At 40.5% G+C, this 22,801-nt stretch overlaps 1 protein-coding gene across 1 annotated transcript in view; it reads right to left on the bottom strand.

Moving 5' to 3' along the window:
- The window catches only part of SIFR (SIFamide receptor), a 58,879-nt gene that overhangs the window by 28,413 nt on the left and 7,665 nt on the right, over positions 1 to 22,801 (bottom strand). The window lies entirely within an intron of this gene.

Consider the following 22,801-nt stretch of genomic DNA (forward strand, 5'->3'; position numbering starts at 1 on the left):
ATATAAAACGGACGAGTGTCTGTCCAGTTTGTCTACGTAGAGCGGCTTTTGTCCTGGGATCTTGATTAAAATCGATGCCTTCTCGAGGAAATGATTTTAGCGAAATGGAAGAAATATCGGATAGGGAATGGAATATTACGCGAGGGTGTGAATGGAGATTGTTGGCTCATTTTCGTGTAGTTTTTTCTTTACTACAAACGTTCAACCTTTCACTCGTTCGTTGTTAAATAATTATAACAATGTCCTATATTTGATGCGCACGGAACAAAGTTGATTAAAAAACTACAGATATATCGAATTGCATGTCGTATGTCGTAATTTGTTCTAAAATCTAAGATTCATTAACGGATTCAATCCTCTCCATTGATTCCTAAACTTCAGATCCAAGTTTCATTTACGTCTCATACAATAGAATAATCATTACTGGCGGAAATAATACCCTTTCTCGAAGAAACGTGACAAATTTCGAAACTGGGCCGAATACAAGCAAAAGGAAGAACGAGGTTCTTCGGTACGAGCTGGTGGCGGAACGGGATGAAGACGTGGAAACGGACGGAAAAGCTTCGACGAAGTCGTTTTTCCTCCCTTGGCGAGAGAGATCGAAGACCACTCAACCGGGCCTCCTTAAGGGTTCAAGCTGACGACTAGTTTGAATTTCAATTTAACAACGAGGGAACGACGACAGTGCGCGTTCCTTTTTCTGTCCTCTCGAGGGACATTTCAATCGCTAAAGAGATCCGAGTTAATTCGACTCGTCCAATCGAACGACTTCGGTACTCGGTAAATATTTCATTTGAGTAAAATACATGTTTGGAAAATGATTATTTAAACGATACCTGGCTAGATGTTATTTTGGAAGAATTATACGTTACTTTACTTTGATAAGCCATTCATTTCTCTTTGAAGCATTATTCATGTAGTTATCAAGTGAATTATTTGTTTATTTTGCTTGGTATTTTATATTTGGATGAATGAAATAGGTCAAATCGACCATTACACAAATATATGTATATATATTAATCATGATTCATCCAACCCATTTACCTAATCCTTCTTTCCCTTCGTTTATCAGGTTGTGCAACTTGTCCGATCTAAAAAGCAGCGTTTTCTTTCATTTGAGCTACAGATTTAACTCGGAACGGAACAGGACTCTGAGCGGTAACGTGACTCAATTAACTGGAGTCAGTCGGTACACGCGGTCTAATTTTATTCGGAGCGAGCCGACTTATCAATTCGTGAGCGTTTCTGCGCGGCTGAACACCGAACATGCGGCCTCGATCTACCGAGCAACGGTTGAAACGAAATCTCCGCGAACCGTGGGGCAACCGTGAAAGGCAGCCGAAAAAATCTACAAAATGAGACAGGATTTACCTGCTCGCGAGTCTATTCTCTCGCTAAGGCGCGAGGGTGCTTGCACGATTTCACTTTATCTCACGCGCAATTTCATTCAGACACTAACAATCTTTATTGCCATCTCATTTTAGAAAATAACGTGTTTTAATTTTGGATGTAAGTTTATAAACCTAAATAAATCTCCGATATAAAGTGTTTCAAAGCGAAACTTATAGAATAAGATATATTTTATAGCTAAACCGCGAGCTACGATGAAGAATCGAAGAGCCTGAGGTACCTGTCCTATAATTCTCTGAGAAATCTGTGCGCCATAATCGAACTGTGTTCGATAGACGACGCGAACGTTGGTGCCACACGAAAGTCGTAAATTCGGTCCTCCCAAATCCTATACCCGGTTTCGTTTCATCGGTCGGGGGGTTGAGAAAGGGACGGGGAAGAGAAGGAAAAATAGAGTGAAATCGGTGTGCAACATCGCGTGACACCAAAGAGTTTTCGCGTCGACTATGGTACAGTGGAACCCGTATGCAACGCTGTTTCCATCCACGTACGATATTATCGGTCTGGTCGAAAGTGCCGCTTATTCGAGCCATTCGTTTCGTGCGAAGCTCGCTCGCGTGGCCATTTCAGATCTCGCCTATTGGGCGACAGACTTACGAGATAATCGACGAACTCCTGTTTTGTCCCCTCGTGAAAATGGGCAATATGTCGGACCGCAATTTACCGTCGGGGCGAGAATGCAATTTGCAGCCACGCCTGAATTAATATCGGCGATAAACCTAAGCTTGGTAAGCTTTCGTGTTTGTTTTGAGAGTACACTGTCAGCCAAAAGTTATGAATTTTCTATTTTAGTCCTGCGAATCTCATAGCTCGGATGATGTGTATTTCCATTACAATGTATGTCTATATTTGTGCCGATATAAAACGATAGGTTTAAATTTATTCTTTGATATTCCTACTAGAAATTAGACATTTTTTGGAAAGTTTGACTCGACGATAAAATGAACGAGCAAGGTAATAGAAGTAGCAAAATACCGTTACAGCGAAAGCTCGATATCGGTATGAAACGTGTTCGCGTAATATTCATAGATACCTATCGGTACCACTAAATCTTAAATGCCTATAAAAACTTGAATAGCGTAATTTCTATCCACAAAATCAACGTTACTTCATCATACTTTACCATCGACCTAGTGCGAACGACCACCAATACCAGCACACTGTCAAACTTCTTATGTCTGGCGCAAACGAAAAGTTTGCGCAACACTCTGCTTGTACATATATTATCGTGATCCTTCGGCTAAATAGCGCGCTAACAGATCGATATTTTTCCCCAAAATCAATGTCCCACGAATGAAGATTCTATCGACATATTCTACTTGCACCACGCACGGAAATTATTTACGTACTTCTTTGGTTCGATTTTCTGCGCGGAACATTCGCGATAGTGGAAGGAATAAGCCTCTCGACATTGAAAATCTCAGTTGAGAGCAGTGTAAATAGCGGTCCACGTAATCAGGAGAGTGGCTGCAAATAGAGACACATCGCAGACCGGTTCGAATGTATCTGCATACCATTAATCTGTAGTACAGACAAAAATTCTACGAAGCATCGTGATCTGGGAAATTTACAGGATATTGGTGTTTTGTATATTCGGTAGTAATAAATTAATAAAACGTTCGGGTGTTTGTTAAATGTAAATTAAGATTTTTTCGGAACTATCTAAGAAAATGGTTGTAAAGATATTTTTGCTCTTTGATTTATTTTTATTTCGTTTGATTTAAATCGTAGATGTATGCGTCCGTCAAATAACCGTCGACTTTAATTGCAATGTTTTACGTTTCTCTGCTTAGATCTCACACCTGAAAGAATGATTCCGCTCTGTAAATTATAAAACATTCCATACGATTTCTCGAACGTACTAACGAAACGAATCAAACGAAGAGGTCGTAGGGACGAAGACAAGAGTCTTAAATATTTCATCGATAAAATATCTGTTTGCACGTTTCAATTTCGCGACAACGCAAAAACTTATTAATCCAGTTTGAAACTCGTTATCTGAAAATCTTCGAACATTTCGCCAATTCATCGTATCCAGAGCAAAAGACGAATCTGGTACGGTTCTAAACGTATCATCGTAATTAATCCGTAATTGAGATCGATTTCTTGGTACATGCTTCTTCTTTCGAACAAAAGTCGTAGCCGGAGATAAGTACATAGACACATATATTCTTTACATGCAGAGGTTTCGGATAAAAACGATTCCGTCGCAGTGTTCTACTTTCGACTCGTTACCGCTCGAATGAAAGCGACGAACGAAGGGGCAAATGGAAGAAAGGAGAAGACAAGTGGAGGAAACAGGCTTCAGAATCGTCCGATCTAGACACTATCACCATTATATGCACCCGGTGAATTCCATTATGACAGTCTGGAAGAATCTTTGTCAACGCTTTCGACACACCGAACTCGAATGACATTTGTATCTCGCTACTAGAATGCCATCCTGTCGGACACATGTGCATCTAACGTGTTGACAGGATTGATTTGTTAACTCTTTCGGTGATCAGATAGCGTTCACCATGTTACGGGCATGACATGTCGCAGAAATAAGTTTTTCGCAAAGCGAGCGAATGGATGTCTCTGATTGGCCGATTCGATCAGTGCGACTTGTACGTAGATATTCGTAAGGACGATTTATCGTACGTTAATAGAAAATTTTGTTACGTTGTTAGTTTATAAACATTTTTGAAGATCGAATAAAGTATCTTAACTCGTTAAAGAACGTGGAAATCGTCAAAGATGAGTTTCTTTTTAGCCAGTAGCAATTATATTTTACATTTATCAGTTATCGATTATCGATTATTATATCGTATCGAGGCTCAAATAGGCATACGGAATTTTTCTTGGAATATAGTTCCAGCAAAATCGAGGGTCCATTAAAACTCCTACACAGAATCTCTCTGTTTAAACGACTAAGCTAATTCGTACTAGTTCGAGTAGAAGCTGGAAATGAACAGGGCACAACCGTCGGCTATATGAGTCTCGGTCTCAGCGTGAAAAGAGAAAGTCGCGTGATAAAAAAAGAGCAGGATATTCTCTGCAAGTCCGACGAGCATCTCCCTCGAGTATTTAGCTTAACCGGAATATCTGGTGTGCCTCGTACAAGAACTATACAGCCATTTTCCTCGAGCTGAGGAGAACGTACTGTGGTTGAAATCGCGACCGCTTCATTAAGCCACGGTTCACGGAAGATTGCGATCCTCCCCCGCCGCCAGGTAAATTTATTGCCATCTCCCGCACTCTATAGGGGCTCGTTTCGATGAATTACGAGCCGCTGAATCTGTTCTCCGGTTACGATCGCTTCCTCCACCCTGGTCCAAGCTTTTACTACTCGTAAAATTCTAACATGAGCCTCGCGTGTATCGACGATCTACAGCTTAATTTCATAGGCCATGTGCGAAACCTTAATCCCTTCGCTTCTCAGGGAAATTGGGGATATGATATTCGTATACAGCGGGCTTCGAGTCACGCAATTCGCACGATCGCACTCTCGTTTCTTGTCACAAATAATAAAAAATTCTAGCACAATGTAGCGCGTTAAGTTTCTCAATGGTATTTTATTTATTTAGTTAATGGTACCGAGCGTATATCGTCGTTTTGTTACAAAATTTCCTAATTTTCAGAAACGAACACCTTTAATATGAGATTTTCGTGAATATCGATAAATTCCTTCCATTTCCTTCGAGATTAAGAAAATTGTCTAGCGAAGGAACACGATCGACTTGAAAACGATTCCAATTAAAAGTTTTACGTTCGTAACAAAAATTACAATTGCTAGTAAAATCGAATTTTTACCATGAATTCTACTGAAACACCCTACATAGTTTACTACGATGTCATTGAAAAATTCGAAAGTAAGATATTCCTTAGGGTATCGGAAACTTCGACGCTTGTTTTATTCCCCTGTGATAGAACTGAAAGTTTCAAAGACAAAATACTTTCTTATACGGTTGAGAAGCCTTCGTATTAAAACGTCAAGAATATTTCAATGGCTTAAAACAGTCTGCATATACAACGTATACTACTTAAATCTGAACGTCCTTCGCCACTTTCTTATAGGATTTCTATGAAATCATTAATCAGTCGAAGGAAGGGAGGAAATATTACCGAAGTACGTTTCACTTAAAAGTCCTGGCTTTCCTCGAAAGCGGATTATTGCCTTGAATATTTCTTTCGCAGCTCGGCCAACGTTATTAGACTCTACGAGTCTCATTTAGCCCGTGTTCCTTACCCTTGATGAGCCTCTTCGTCCCTTTAACGAACCAAGAATTACCATTACTCACCCTGGTTCTCGATTCTCTTTCCCACCGTGCAACCTTTCTAAATTTTAGTCTAAAACATTATCCTAGGAATGTATACTTTATCGTGAAAGATACTTCTAACGAAGATCAAAGTACCTCTCGTACCTCTTTTAATTAAAGTTTCAATTTATAGTAATTTTCCTCGATGTCAATTCCTCGTTCATTACCATTTGATATTTGTGGTTTCTTAATCCATGAAAAGTTTGTCATTACGTTTCCATTTCGGTTAATACGCCGTATATACCGCGTTCTTCGAGATTTTCAGATCAGAAAAAATTAAGACTCTTTCTTGCTCGATATGCTGTAGGCGGTTTAAATCTATACAGCAAATGCACAAAAGGTATTGTTCTTCCCAACTAATCCATCAAGTGCTGTCAAAGATACATTCTATTACAAATGTTCATGCACATATACGTATCGAGTTTATCAAGCGTAAGGGACGACTGTGGCGTAGCGAGATTTTATCTTCGACTGGAATCTACGATGTTTATAAATATCAATGATCTATAGTTGCGATCGTTTTAAGGAGAAAATAATTTTTTTATGAGACAAACATAATTTCATATAAGCCAACTATTATACTCCGTTGAAAAATATTTTGAAACCAGAAAACCACAATTTTTCAACTACTCGCACATCCTAATAAAAAACGAGAAGTTAAATAATCTGCTAAAAAATATACGGTATATTTTTCCTCGATAAGAACTCGTGTCCTTTTCACTGTTCGTAAATTATACGAAGCGTTTCTTCGAGTATTGCTAGTCTGGTTTACTGCCTTTCGTTTCAGCTCGATGAAAGACCTGTTCGAGAGAGGAAGGAAAGGTAGAAAATATTAAAGCTTGAGGACGAAAAGGAAGTGTAGCGTTATCGAAATTCCAAAGCTCGTAAAAATCGTGCAGACGGCGCGCGTTCGATGAAAGCCCGGAGATAATATTTATTGACCTGACACAGACAATTCCCTGACAATACCGGAAGAAGATGTATCAACCAGCTACGCGCGCAAACTCACACAGAAGCTCCTTACGGTCGTTTATCGTTACGCGACCGTTTACTCTCCGCAGCTGTAGATTTACCACGGTGTGCTGTAAGATCGGTGCATCGATATAAACAGCTCAGATTTTCGATTGCCATCTTGCGATGAACGATCATCGGATCTTCGAATAGGTGGCAGAGGTAATATTTTTACCTTTTAGTTCCAAGTAAATGATCGATCACGGTCAACCCTAGCGTGTGAAACACTCTTTAGAAACCGATAGAGACGCATCTTTCCAATCATTCTGTGAAATTGGATCACGCATCATCGTCCGAAGGACGGTTGAAATTAAATCTTAATCAAGCATCGCGTCCTTTCTCCGATTCTTTAAAGTCAATTTCCCCTATTCTCTTTGAAAGAGTACTTTTTTCTATATTTCCCATTAAAACTCTTTCAATGAAAATCACCGCTATTCAAGTATGACTCCATATTCTCCGAACATGGACTCCGAATATGGAATACTCTCCGTAAACACGTCCTTGGTTTCTTCCATAGAAACCTTCGATTCGTTCCGATAAAAATCGCCCAATGCGCGAAACCTTGCAAATAAAACATCGATCTCCAACGTTCTCCACATTGAACCCGATCGTCTGGCTAAAATTCTCGTGGTACGAGATTCGAAACGTTAATTACAAAAGGTGAGAAATGCCTCGGAGGTGAATACTTGCTTCCTAGCGTTGATAGAGATTCGTAGAAAATGTGGCGGGTGTAACGAACAAGCTTACTCGAGGGAATCGAAGCAGTCGGCCTCTGTTCTAGATTCGCCCGGTGTGAACGCCGAGTTTAAAGGCGCACCAGCCCCGATCTAGGGCAACCTGGCTTCGCCTCTCGGTATACACGGTCGACGGTCCGCGACAGGGACACTGCCCCGGTTTCGAGTACCTTCAAGGTCTCGCGCCGTCACCGTGCACCCTTTTCCAGGTGCGTTGTTGCACCGGAAGCGGCATCGCTCCTGCGAGACTTCCGCCTTCTTCCTTGTATCGCTTTGCATACCTCGCATCGTTTCGGGTTTACGTTATATATTAGAGAACGTTTCCATCGTTTTGTCTTTATCACTAGAGTTTTAGACTTAGAGCCTAGGTTTTAGACTAGAGTTAGACTTAGTGACGCGGCGTCATACTAATTTTATAAAGAAAAGAAGACAAGATATTTGAATTAGAAAATGTATCGGATATGTTGAATTTTACCTGCCAGATGGTGGATTTTGGAAAGATTCTTTCTGATAATCGATGAGTCTGTTAGAAGTCGTCGCTTTCTTATTCTATATTTGAATCATCTATCTTGCTTCTTTTTTTAAACATACTTCTGTATCTTCTAGGATAATATTTTACAAACGCAAAATCGTTATCAAGAAAATCGATACATTTACTAGGTTATTAAAGTTATACTTAAAATCTGGTCACTTTATGAAAAATTCTAATCCTCAATTATATTACTCGATGTTATTTTAAGATATAAGCCCTATTTATTTTGTTATTTTTATTCGTCATATTTAAATACAGTTACTTGATGTATTGTTGCGTCATCCTTTTTAAATTCGAATCTCATGTATCTAACCAAATTAATGTGCACGCTATCACCCGACTGATTTCTGCCACTAATTACAGCCCGCTTATCGTATATTATACGTTTTAATCGATGTATCAAACATCTTACGCAACTGATCGCAGCGTGCCGCCGCAAATTGAGGGGAAATTTATTAATTAGGTCATACTATCTTGAAAATTCTAATTTACGCGATGTCCAGCTATCGCTTCAATTGTAAGCCGATTACCACGGATGAAGCTCGTTTTGCCCGGTTAAAAATAATACCGCGACATTTACTCGTGCAGATCGCGATAACAGGTTCCTCCATGACATCGGAGACGTCTTCCCTTTGTTTCGATACAACAAAATAGCATAAAGAATTCTTCCAAGAAATTTTATTCAACGCTTATCGTCGGTTCGTAAGTCTGAATGTTCTTTTCGCTGGTGCTAGTCAACACATTCGAAAGAACGTGCACACACGCATCGTTCATCGTTAGAGAGTTTAACCGCGACCCAGAATCGATGGCAATCGTTGCTCTCGACGAGCAAGCCTCCCTTTGTTCGCCGGTTATGGAATAAGGAGGAAGACGAAGAAACGAAATAAAAAACGACGATATTTTCAAGGGAAAAAGAGAAAAAGTAGAGGAGAATAACAGAGAGGTTGAGGGCGTAGAGAGGGGTAGAGGGAGAAGCGTAGGGGGATGAGTCGGGACGAACGAGGGAGGTAGTGACCTACTCTAAGTGGCCGAGATGCATGACCTGAATACCGGTGCTGTACAGGTGTGGTGTGTGTCCCACTGGCCTCTACCCTCTTCGAAGCACGAACTACCTTCACAGATACGATGGTAACCGTCGATGGTGGTGGCGGTGGTGGTGGTGATAGCGGTAGAGAAAGAGCTATATAGTCTCGAGGGATGCACAAAACGGAAATGCCATCGATCTTTCGATATCGGTGTGTATCGAGGTCTCTCTCTTTCTCTCTTTCTCTCTCTCGTAGGCCGTTCGATACACGAAGCACAAACACCAGCGTTAATAACAGGGCTATGTTTCAAAGGGGATTCAACGAAAGGGGTAGTTCGGTTCGTTGTCCGGCTATAAGCTAATCGGTCTGTTACGTAACCACGGCTTCACGTAACAGCCAACTAGCTGGAAGTAGACCGATCGAAGGTGTGCTCTTTGCCTTTAGCAAATTACTTGGAAGCGACAGTAGGACGGACCACTCTGTTTGAATCGGGGTAAATGTCCCGGGCCGGGTTCTTTTAATAACACTCCCATCCATCGTCTTTCTAAGCTCGTGGCTGCCGGTTTCTAAACTGCGACGTTGTTAATGTTGGAACGAGGACCATCGACTTTTCCTGGTCGCTCCGTCGTACACCGTCGCCTGATAATAACTCATCCGCTCACATTCTTAATAGACGGAACGAAACTTGGTCACGACTCGTCCCGTTGATGGATAAGCGGATCAAGTGGCCCGGTCGAGAGCAATCGTCGACGCGTTACGTAACATTTCCCAGCTAAACGAAGAGAGATTGAAGTGGAACGTTCAGGGGATCGATTATCGGCCGTGTTGTGCTTCGCTGTTCGTGTAAAAGGGTAAAGACCTAGCTACAGCTCGAGACCAAGTTTACTTTGGACGATAACGTATGGATTTCTTTCGCTGTATATCGTAAACGCGTTCACGTGTCCTCTGAAACTGTGGCATTACGAGTTTGCGTACAGTCTGATGGAAGAAATAATATTGTTAGGTATCTTCACATTGCAAATTTTCAGTCATTCCTCCCGAAAACACAGATTCATTTACAAAAATTGTATATCAAGGTTCCAACATATTTTCTTATAAATTGTATTTACGTACTTGAAATAATTTCAAGCGATGCGATCGCAACTACCTGTTACCTACGCAAAGCGCTGAAAGAGAACCAAAGAACTTGTCGTAACGTTCAAATAGCCTGAGAGAAGCACGCGATATAGACAGACCTGTTGTCAGCGTATCTGAAAATTTAGTTTATTAGCGGCGTTCTCTGTGGAGATTCGTTCGGATTTATACGCGTCCTTGACCAAATGCTCCGCGCTTCGCGCGCTTTCCGAACAATGCCGGTTGGAACGGTTCAACCGAGACACGAGCTCAGGGCAACTGCTCGCGTTTCTGTGAAAGCCTTCAAATTGTCCAACCGAACGTCGGAACATCGAAAATTCGTTTCCGAGTTTCCTAGATTTCCTTTGCCATCTTCAAAGGAACGACCTTGAACGCCACCACGACGAACGACAGGGGCAGGTTTGACGGGAGGAAATTACATTGTGATTCGAAATAAGAGTCGAATCTGCGAAACGGCCGCAATTACCGCCTCTATAACGCGTTTTCGTCTGACGGAAATGAAGATTCCTGTTACGACTTAATCCGTAAAAATTTCGGTGGAATTGTTCTTTTACCAGCGGGCGAGACGACGTTTGAACTTTAATAGAGGAGCTGTTAAAACGAAGCAAAAGGAGGAACGAATGCCTTGGAAAAGAGATCGAGTAGCATCTTAGGCGGTGTTCTAGAATATCGTAAGAATTACTTAATAATATATGTTTGCAAATATTGTAATATGAGTTTGCATTCTCTTATTTTAAGAAAGAATCCGTTACCAACTATAATTTCTCTACCTTCGTTAATGTAACTACTTGGCAAGCTTGCGTGCAGCAAGGAACGCGTCGAACAGTTCTAACATCACTACTGCTGCCACCTTATTTATCATTTTCTCATACGACACATTCGTACAATCCTTGAACAACGCTTTTACGATTTTCCATTGCGTTTCGGTTCTGCCGACCGGCATAAACGATATACGTACGCACGGACACTCGACTAAGGGTAGAACGATTCCGCGTGTAAAAATGATTCGAAAGCGTTGAATAAAATTTTTTAATACGCGCCTTTGTTTTCGACAAAAATTGAACTTGAAAATACCGTGGATACGCAGAAAGTTACGTGGCTCGTCGTTACCTACTTTGGATTTTGCAATATTAAAATTTTTGATTCGTCATCTCTTTGATTTCATTTTTTACCGATTTATTATCATTTTTATTTCCTTTAGTACTAATCCGTTGTCCTGAGGCGCGTATGAAGTTAATTTTCAAGTTCAATTTCCACAGAAATGGAGATTCGTACGGAGAAAGGGAGATTCGTATCAAAGAAATCTTGTTCCGTATCTTCGATTCACTTTTTTTCGTACTTGGAATCGCTCCATTCCGATTTGCATCTCTGATTCCAGCACGTTCCGTATAAATCTCAATTTTAATTACGAATCCAGGCTTGTGCAGACGGTGCGCGCTCCAAGATCATGGCAAAATATTCACAGTATCAGGATTAATAGGTGAATGATACATGCGGAGTGTATACGCCGGCTTCTGCCTACTATTTGTATCACGGCCGAACCGTGCAGATATCCGCCTGTCTGACCCAAATACGTAATTATCTTTTCGCGAGGCACAACCTTGAACGGGCCAAGTCCGAACTGGGCCATGTCTCTGTCTACCAGTTTTACTTCGTTCGTCGCAGGTTACCTGCCAGGATTCAAGAACCTCTCCTTCCCTCTTTCTCTCTGTTTCTCTGCTCCGCTTGAAAGGATCTCTTAAGACAGCTGTGCGACCAATCGGCTACACTGGCAAAGCGTCATCTGGATGGGGAATAATACGTCGTAATTTTACCGTCGGATAATTCTATTAATCCGCTTTAACGGAGATTCGAGATACTGCCTACTTTCTTTAATTACACGCGAACACCGACGAGAGTTCGCTTCACCGGGATTCGATGCTGCAGCCTCGCAAAACACCGTTCCCCTGTGACGCAACGTCGCTAAAGAGCGGCTGTCTGTTTCAAGATATTTGCATCGTGCACAGTATGGCTGAGTTTCCTGGCGGCTGGGGAATTTTTATCATACTATGGGGATATATTTCGTTATTTAACGCTAAGATTACTAAATTCGTGAAAACGAACTTTGACGTTTTCTTCGCTTCGCGATTACTAAAAGTGTTCGATAAAATTGTTCATTATCGAAAGTACCGTAAAATTTTCTAAGAAATGCCTTTCACGTTTCGGTTTAACGTTGCAAGAAAGCTCGAAATCAAACAAAAATGCTTCCTATAATTCGCGAGTTACAAACGTCACAGAAAGGGAAGAAGCGATGTTTCTAATCGAACGAATTTGGTTGAATCAAGAACAGAGGTTGTCTTGAAAATTTCTACGTTTACGGAGGACCTTTATGTAGGTCCGTTGGAAATCGATGGCTGATATAACGGCGGATGCCTTTCAAGATGATCGTTCGATCGAAAAGCGTTATATACGTCGGCCATCGGAACGACACAGCCCTTAGGTGAACTCGTCCCGGTGACCACTCCACCCCCGCCACGATCCACGACCACCCCCAACAACTGGAACGCTGACCCAGTTAATACACCTGTAGAAACGGTGCCAACACTCCCGTGTTCACGAATGTCGGTCTGTCGAACGCACGACCCTGTACATTGTGCATATCCCACGGAACGGCTACAATTTCGTTTCGCACGCAACACGCGAATCCCTTTTGTTAAACGACCACTTTCCAATCGTTTCTTATTGTTCTCTCTTCGAGCAAGGGGACAGCTCGATTGCTCCTCGGAGAATTTCAATCGGTTAATTATTTCAAAGCTTTCGTTCCCCTATGTGCTTCTTTACGAATTTATATATTTCGTTGTAATTTATTCGGTCATCTTATCGATAATACGATTCTTTCTCAATATATTACGTTAAAACAGAACTCTCTTATTTCCCTTCTATCAGACCCCCTACCATGCTAACTTCCATTCTTGTAACCTGAACATTCTCAGAAAAATCGTGATATCTGCGAAATTCTTAGGATCGATCGTACTTTCTCTTAAGTTTTGAATTCTAATTATTCTTTCAATATCCGTTGCATGTTTGTTGATAGATAGGAACGAAGGTAACGTAGCTTCCGCAGCTAGGAACGAAGGTAATGTTTGCAGAACGTGATGATTGAGAAGGTTGCCGTGTGTCTATATAATGCTCTGCCTAACAAATTAACGTCCAGGTAGATTATTTGCACGGTGGTACATGCATTTTAGTTCCTCCTACGAATCTTTTATAAAGAGTCAACGGTACCGTACTAACTTAATCGTGTTTCGATAAAAATGTGTTCCACGCCGTTGACCGAGGTATTTCGAAGGAAAATTATAATTCTTTACGAACAAATATCACTGCAACGTACAATTGTTCTACTTTGTTATCACGAAATATTGATCTTGACCGAAGATTCTTGTAATAAATTAAATTTATACTTTAATATTGCAATTTATCTGATAAACTGCGCATTACCAACAAAACAACGTTTATCGCAAGCAACCAAAAATCTGTCAAATTTACCCTAGATACGAAAACCCTAGAAATGGTAAGACAGGTGTATCAAGCGAACGTTAATCGTCCTTGACTCGTCGCTGCCATCTCAGGATGTCGAGCGACCCCAAAGAACTTTGTATTCTCCTCACTCCACGTTTCCAAGAACATCCACCACCTCTCTGATCCTAACACCCTCTACAAATTACACTTCGGTCAGAATCTTCCCTCTTACGTCTTATACGTCCCTTTGTTCTTCTCGATTATCCGTTCCGACCCGACCATCTCGATCTTTTCAAAGAACTTGCCCGTCTTATTAATTAATCGAACCTGACGTTCTAATGACATCCAGAAAGATACAGCCAGACAGCAAAGGGAGCGTTTCGAAACTAATATCAGACAACGAAGGGGAAAACTAGAATCTAGGGGTGATCGTTGAAGGGTGCAGGTGGATAGCAGCCCACGGAGTGGAAGCCGTGGGGTAGGAGTGTGATCGGCCGATGTAGGTCAGCCGAGAGTGTTGGCCCCTTTCGCCTTGACACAAACACAGGTTATATGGATCTCGGTACGGGTCAGGTTACCGATGCGCGGAACTCTTGAAATTCTACGAGGCGAGGGCGCACGCACGCACCCAACGCTCACTCGCCTGTTCTTTCTCTATTTCCACCGATGTACGTATAACGCCGCGTATTATCCCGCTCGAATTATTAATCCCATCGTTCACCGTGAAACGAGCACAAAGAACGCTGCTACGGGACGAAGCATCATCGAGAGCCGACCGACCTTCCTGGCTGTTCCAGACGACACGGCCATCACCACTACGCTCCAAACAAACGGGGACAATTAATTTAATCGATCGATCCGTTGCGCAGCGCGGCGCGCACCTGCCGCGAACAAATTTTTGTTCCACCGCTGAATTTCATTTCGAATCCCTCTCCCCTATCGGCTACCACATCTACCGCCTGTCTTTTAACGATCCACTCGGCGCGCTTGATTTTTGCCGCGACTCGTGTCAAGGTTAAATCAACACGAGCTCATCCCGCTTCGGCCGTCCGGGTTTTTGCGGCCGGCAACCGGCCAAGATATTACACCGCGCCTCACCGGTGCGTCGAATAATGTATGGATAATCGAGCGCCTCGGCTTTTCATTTCGAAGCCGGATGAATCTGTTTCGGATGAAACGGAACGATGGCAGAGCGAAGGATGCCGATTAATTAATTCATTCGCAGAGGCAGCCATCGTGTATACCTATAATTTAAGTTTGACTTTCAAATTCTTGTAGCCATCTACAGGCATGTCACATTGGCGAATTAGCGATTTAGACGAACGAATCAACGATACGTTGATTTAATTGTCCCAATAAACTTTGTTAAACCAGTCGAGCCCTCGTCATGCGAATTCTCTATTATCTAGATGTTTCGTTATTTCAGTGCGTTTTGCATATAAATAGTACAATTATCTACAACAAGATTTTTGCAATAAACGATACTACTGAAAAGCTGATGCATCTTCGTGAGCTGTTACATGGTGACACATGCTTGGATGGACGTCGAGCAAAGATACTATACAGGAAGAAGTCGAAGATAATATTAGGACAGATACAAGATAAATATACCAGGATGCGGTAATTGCGAGTACATAACAGGATGAGATGATTGTGCTAAGATAACAAGATACGATGATTGTGCTAACGCCGATATGATAGGATGGTTTCAATATGACTTCTTTGATTGATTATAATACTGGTGTTATCTGTGTTTCCAATAACGAGTTAGAACATGAATGTAACGATGAGATCGTTCACATTTTGAAGCATTTGGGGCTTCAAAAATAAGGCTATGATGGTACGAGGCACGAAATTTCAGCTGCTAAAAAGATTTGGAACACATAATAAATAACTGAATCATATCGAATTTCATTATTCGTGGCTGCTACTATTAATATTTATGTTCTTGTATATGTATACGGACGAACATGAAGTTCTACAATTCGAGAATTCCTTTATTCGAATCCCAATGTCGCCCGATTAGCTGAGATAGCCCAAGTTTTATCGTACTTCGTAACTTTTTTCGTTAAATAAACGTTCTTTGATTCTAAAAAATTTTAGATTATTAAATATATGGACATACCGTTATAGAGCTCTTGAACGTGCAATTGGATTATACCGTGTAGAAAGAATTTTAAAATCTTCGGAAAAAATCATGTATACACAGGTGTGTAGTCAGATAAGATGCGTACACGTAATAGTAAATCTTCGTAAAAGTAATCAGTATGCGACGAGGAAAACTTTGGAGTCACATTATAAATTTCGATCTCTAGAGGCAGAGCCGAGTGAAAAGAGTTTAAAAACTTGCAGCGCGTCCAAGAACGCGCGTTGTGTCAAGTTCGAAGAAAATTACTCGATTTATTAGTAATAAATACAATTCCTCAAATAGGCTTTCCAAATTAGTTGCAAAATTTTGTCACAAATCGTTGCAGTCCATATGTATTATAATTTCCTGTGGAATTTACCTTCCGCTATAAAGAAGAATAACTCTGTCTAAGACAAGAGCCGGCGTCGATGGGGTCTACCTATTTTGAGTAGCAAAGCCTATTGTGGCCGTAACGATATTTCAATTATTCGGCCGTGTACTCGAGAACACACGCGCGTTCATTGACGCAACACGATGCCAATTGTGTATACGATTCTGGCGTTTCAGCTGAAGAAACATTTCAGCGCCATTTCGTCGTCTCGAGACCCTCGTGTGTCGATTCCTCTTTAGTCGACGATCGAATCGAACGTTAGAATTACGGATGGCCGAACTTCACACTAGAACCATCGACGAATAACGTTTTTATCAAAGCATTCACAATGGACGGAATGCGAAAAGTTATATAATTCAAGGAGAAGAGTAAGCTTTTGTTCGTATATTTCGTGAAAAGTCATCCTCAAAACTGGACCTTACAAAATTTCTACGAAGATTTACAAATTGATGATTTTGGCCATTCTGGTAGTTCTACCGTTAAAGCAACTATTCGAGACAACGAAAGGAAAGAATGCTCGTTTTTATATTTTTCTAGTAGAAATATAAATAAAGAAACTCGTGGTTTGATTAATCCGCCATCGATCAAATTTTACAATATTTTACTTCATTTTATTTCAAAATAGTTGAAATATTCGCGAAGTTAAAACGCGGATCTCTTTTCACGTAGCAATGGAAAGATGATTTTATTTGATTACTTTAAAGTTGTAATCCCTGAGCTTCCAAGGTCTTGAGCTCCTTTCTAACGAAGTTACCGGTTTCCTAAAAATTCAGGTTAAAAGGATGTAGAGACAAATTCAACAATGTTACGTATAACGAGTTGTTCATTGTGAAATATGTATTCAGAAGTAGCTATGTTGGACCCTATATGGAGAGAAATATATGCATATTCGTTTTTATTCAATGTTTCCAACGTATATTGGTAATATGTACATGCAAAGAATAAGTATATGAAGAGAAATAGTCTTTAGACGAATCTTTAAGTTTATTTTATTGCATTGTTTATTCTTTTGTTTATTTTATTTTCGATTCTGCATATCTACAGATTAATTTTACCTAGTACACGATCGATACGTCTACTAATCACGTTTATACCGTCTGAAAATTTTCCAAAAATTAAACACGACCACTTCCTCGTAAAAAGCACATTTATTTTTACTCAAACCAAAAATCTAAACTCGCTAACTAAGATTCCTCGTCCGGATCAAAGACAATCAGTTGCTCGTTTTCAATTGAATTGGCGAATTAGCGAACGCTAAGCGACGAGTAGCAGAGGTCGAAGATATATCGGGCAACGAGCAGTAGAACCAGCGTACTTGAACTGCCAGGAACAGCAATGTGCTTCCTGTTCTCGACGCATTACCGCCAGTTTCATCGGTGGAATCGGGATTATTGCGAGTGTTGCTGCACACAGAGCGCTCGTTCGAACGGTGATATAGCTCTCTGCTGGATCCAGCCAAGGGAAAACTGAACGATACGTTCCGTGAAGCGTAATAACGTGTAATTAAGCGTACACGGAGCATGTGACGGTTAGCAACGCCATGACAAAGGCAGACTGAATAGACACGTTCGAACGGCACACGCGTGCTCTCGGCTTGTTCGTATTTCATGCGTACGTATATACATGCATACATAGGTACGTACGTACGTGTGATAGATGTGTACACGGAGCATGTGCGTCGCCAACCTGTTCCAATGCACCCATGACCGTGTCCGTTCGTGTGAGCTGCCACGTATTCCCCTGCGCGGACCGCGATAATATGTGTCAGGGTCGATGATTTATCACAGAATTTTGACTGGGCGGACTATGGTCCGGTGGAAAGCCTTTCTTTTCAATTTGCGAATACTCACGAGCGTGAATGTACTTGATAATTACTCGAAATACTTTTTCTTCGAACGATGCATCAGGCTCGGTATCGCGCTATTTAACGTCGAAACAAAACCAATTAATTACTCGAGTAAGAAAAATGGTGAAAATAAGAAGCTTGGGAACACAAAAACCGTACGAAACCTTCCTCTGTCTTTAGTTTCGTGGAATCCAATAAACACAGAAACTTTTGTGTAAGATCGCGATGTCCAGCGAACGGTGATTAAAGTCACCGAAATGAAATTGGTTAATCTTTTTCCCCTTTTATTCTTGTTCATCGTTGGGATACAGGCGATGCACCGGAATTATCAGCTTTCAATCAGTTTTTTAAGGGTTGTCGATACGAACGATGTTCATCAGAGCCGAAAGGAGCAAAGTACGGATCGAGTTAATTGGAAATTGCTCGGTTCGTTTGCGAACAACGCGAATGATGCGAACAATGGCCTGGTAATTCGTGTGACGGCTCTTTAAGGCAGCTTTTGTTAAAGAAATGCTGTCACGGACAACGGAGGCCACCCTTTCTAACGAGGCTCTCTGTTCGTTTCGAATATCACGCGAGAAATGCGAAATCAACGAGCGTTTGTTTCGATTTATTTCCATAGAAACTTTTGACATAAAGACCCAGATATACTTCGCGTCACAAGTCTCTACTACACTTCCGGTTTAACAGCCCAACTTTTAAAAACGTACAACGAATTTGGCAAAGATTCGTATAAACTTCGCGTCGTCGCTCTTTGTATATTTTACCGTAGATCGGATTATGGAGGTTTAAAGAGTTCTTAGAAAAAAGTTTTGAAGTGAAGCGAGAATTGCGATATACAGAAAATAAATGAGAGAAATGCGTAATACGGAAAGAAATACAGCTAGTTCAGAAAAGATACTAATACTATTTGTTCAGACTGATCGATTCTTTCAATTCCATTTGTTCTTAAAAATGGTATCTTGCTAAAGAAATGCCTAAGAGGGTGCTATTATCATAAATCTTCTCACAAAAGAATCAATTACGCGAATAGAAAGATTTGTTCGTTAATTCAAGGCGAACTCCTTGAATTTTCATGAAAGCGTGATAAGATCGTAACACGAGTACTTGACATTCAGATGGTATTTAGTTGTTCCATGAGCGATATTTTAATATATTGCCCTACTTCTGCAAATTTTGCGAAACGACGCTACGTAGATAAGTTGTACCTTTTGGATAACTTATGATATTACTTTTCGAAATATCTGTATCCAGTTAACCTTTGCTTCGTTGTAGTAATGAGAGCAGTTACAACTTCGAACGAAGTTTCGCCAAATATCGCATCGTAAAATGTCAAAAGATTGCTGAAATCAACTGCCCTCTGCGATCTCGTGTTTGAATAAAAAATCACGCAGACGCGTCAACTATTAAAAATCTTAAATACCAACGTCAGCTCCTTGGAAGCAATACACGTAAGTGCAATTAAATGTACGATACAGCGCCGATGATAAACCGTGAATAAGTTAGTTATCCATCGTTCGGAAAAACAAGAAGCGATGTAAATTAAGTAATAGAGAAATATAAGTAGTTATCGATAACAATTTCCCGTGCCATCGGATAATTCCAAACAAATTCCGAATGATGTAAAGTGCAGTAAAATTGTGACAATCGACGTTCTATCATATTGTAAGTAACTGGTGAGTAACTAGTGCGAGGGAAGCACGGGAGAGTGGCATAGTGGAACCGAGCCCCAATTTCCGAAGGAGACTCTGAGAAGTAGCGCAGGTTGGCGGGTGCAGGGACGCGGTCACCTCGGGACGTTCACCCCGTGCAGCCAGCGCACTCGATACATCTACCCCTGTCTGCGTGTGCGGGGGCGTATGTATACATGTTGAACTCGGGTGGCGTCCCGCTATCTACGACCCACGGCTTGCAGTCTGCCGTGCACGACCGCGGCTGTACGAGCTCTCCACCACACGCTCTGTTCTTTCCACCCTTCCTCATTTAGTTATTTTACGCGTCGTGTAATATTAAGATATACATGTGTATGCATATACAGGCTCGTTTTTGAAACATCGTCTTCTTCAAATAAAACATTCATCGTATTTAGTACGTGTCACTAGTTGTAGTTGGAAATAAATAAGAGGCACGATATATTATTTGTGGAAGTTATACACACGTGTAATAAATCACTCTGAACTATTATCTCGGATGGCACGCACGAAAATTTCACATGCATCTTACAAATGGTTCCACGGGCCATAAATTCATAAAGCACTTTCGTAGAACGTGCAAAGTAGAGTTAGAAAGTCGCAGTCTAACAAACTGGTTCCGTGGCACGGAACCATCAATGAAAATTCTAATTTCTTAAATATAAACAGCTAAATACATGCCTTTGTTTCTTGCTACGCAGCAAGAGAGTAGAAATATTATTTCTTTAATTATTTTCACAATAACTAGATAAATTTATTTCCTTTACGGTCGATGCATTTTACTGTTAATCTCAATCTACGTGATTAAAATTTATTCGTATCGCTCGTGCTTGCCCTCTTCTATGTTGCGATTATACATTTTCAAAATTAAAATATCGTGATTTTATACATCTATCGCTCGAGAAACGATCAAAGGCATGTCAATTAATTTTAATTAATCGGTTAAAACTTGAACACCTTATACATATATCTCTATGCAATCCTGTTGCCAGAACACCCATCGCATAATCATTCGCAGCTCCATTTCTCTCGGCTTGTCCGCGTTTAGCCAAATGCACGACCTAATTATCGGTGCATCGATCGTAATGATTAATCTGACTCGTTCTTTTGCTTCTTTTCCTTTCCCTCTTCTCTCCTTCTCGTCGTTTTTGTTCCCCTTTAGCTCCGGAAACGAGCGGAGTTGGGCTCGAAAGAATATTTCTCGAAATGGGAAACATCGTTTGACAGACGAAACAAGGAAGTTCCTCTACTTGTAACAGTTGCTCGAAACAGCCGGTGAATCTTCTATAGTCGAGCAAGATTAATGAAAAATCACAGACAGAAGAAAGACGGGATGATCAAAGACCAAAACCTTTTTTTCTTTCTAATCGTAAATAATCGGAGACTGGATTATCACGGAATATCTTTATATGCTTTGCTTGAAAAATTATATTAGCGGCGTGTAGATTCGAAAACTATGAAGAAATAATAGTCAACTAAAATGTATTCAAATACGAATAGGCAAGATGCCTATGCGTTCGAGCGTTCGTGACAGAATTTTACACCGGGAAAATTACACCGGACGAATTTCCGATTTTTGTGATTTACACGATGGTCATCTAAGGCAAAGTTTAAGAATATCCACAGAAGCACGCGTGATTACCCAAAGGAGGACCGCCCTTCTCTATAGAACTATAAAAACGGCCTTGATTATCGATCAAATCGATTTCCGGGGAAATTTTATCCACTGCATTTTATCAAATCAATTTGTAACTCCGAAAGTGTCGTCACGATGGAGGAACGTTTCCGAAGAACATTTGCAGCTAGCCCTAATGCTTCGATTTCGGCGGATTTTTATTAAAACACTACTCATTTTTGGAATTTCGTTACTCGTTATTGTTAAATCAACAAGTTACGGAGAGAAAAATTTATTACCTTCTTTTATCTTTTCTTTTTCCTTCGTAGGGTGGAAGGTATTATAACGCGTTAAAAGAACGTCCTACCGCGATCCTCTACTATGAACGTTCTAATTTTTTACCTCCTACTACAGCTCCTTTTTTCCGCCTAAATCGGAAAAGTCCATCGTTACCCATTATCAGCGCCGCTAGATCAATTATAGATAGAAATCTCACAGTGGAATGTTTGGATTCTCGATTAGGAAGACGCTATTTAAATACAATCCAGGGTTTACGGATAATCTCGTAAATATCCGACATTTCTATTTGAACTTCCTACCAGTAAGACCGGAAGATAAGCGATAATGGTCCATAAAAGTGACTTTAATTAATAAACAACAGTTTTGCTTTCAATTAGTTTTGCCGTTTCTCGCAAATTCCTTTCCGACCAATCTAAATCAAGATTTAGTTTACAAATACGCTTCAGTGAATGAAAATATCTGTAAAATTTTGTTTACGCGAATTTGATAAATATAAATAGAACATCTTCTGATAGAAAATAATGCAAGTTAATAGGAAAATTAAGATATCTATAAATAAATAGTAGTATTTGGCAATGGTGTGTAAATGAAACGTAGATCGTAAGATGCTAGTACGGAGCCATAACAAAATATAATTATAAATAAACTACGAATAAAAACTAAAACTAGGAAAAATTGATCAAACATACCTAACCTAATTCGTCTTTCTTGAATTCTTCACTTCCTTGGCATTTGACACGAATCTTACATCGTACGTCGTGGTTCAATCGATTATAATTGATTCTAACGAAGATAAATCGTACGTAGGTGATCGCGATTGTCTCACGTTCGTGCAGCTACTTAATTGGGTTGACTCGTTGTTTGATTTTTTGAGGCGTGGACGATTAAGCTATCGAAATAGGATAATACTTGTACTCGAGCATTGCCCTGAATCGAACAAAAGAGAAGGTCATGATCTGGACAAGTGCTACTTCGATAAAACTGGGCTTGAAGTATCGATAAGTATACACAAATTTGAAGAGATTCGACGCTCTTCAATATTTATCTATCTATCGATCGATTTTTAACACGAGCGAATCCAAATTTCATTATCTACGATACTATATGTTAACAAATAATTTTCATACAGTATCTGTCTCCACAGAAATATGTATCGTACAAATCCACGTATTTTTTGTAGAATTG

Source organism: Bombus vancouverensis, chromosome 15 (genome assembly GCF_051014615.1).
Source record: "Bombus vancouverensis nearcticus chromosome 15, iyBomVanc1_principal, whole genome shotgun sequence".
NCBI classification, from domain to species: Eukaryota; Metazoa; Arthropoda; class Insecta; order Hymenoptera; family Apidae; genus Bombus; species Bombus vancouverensis.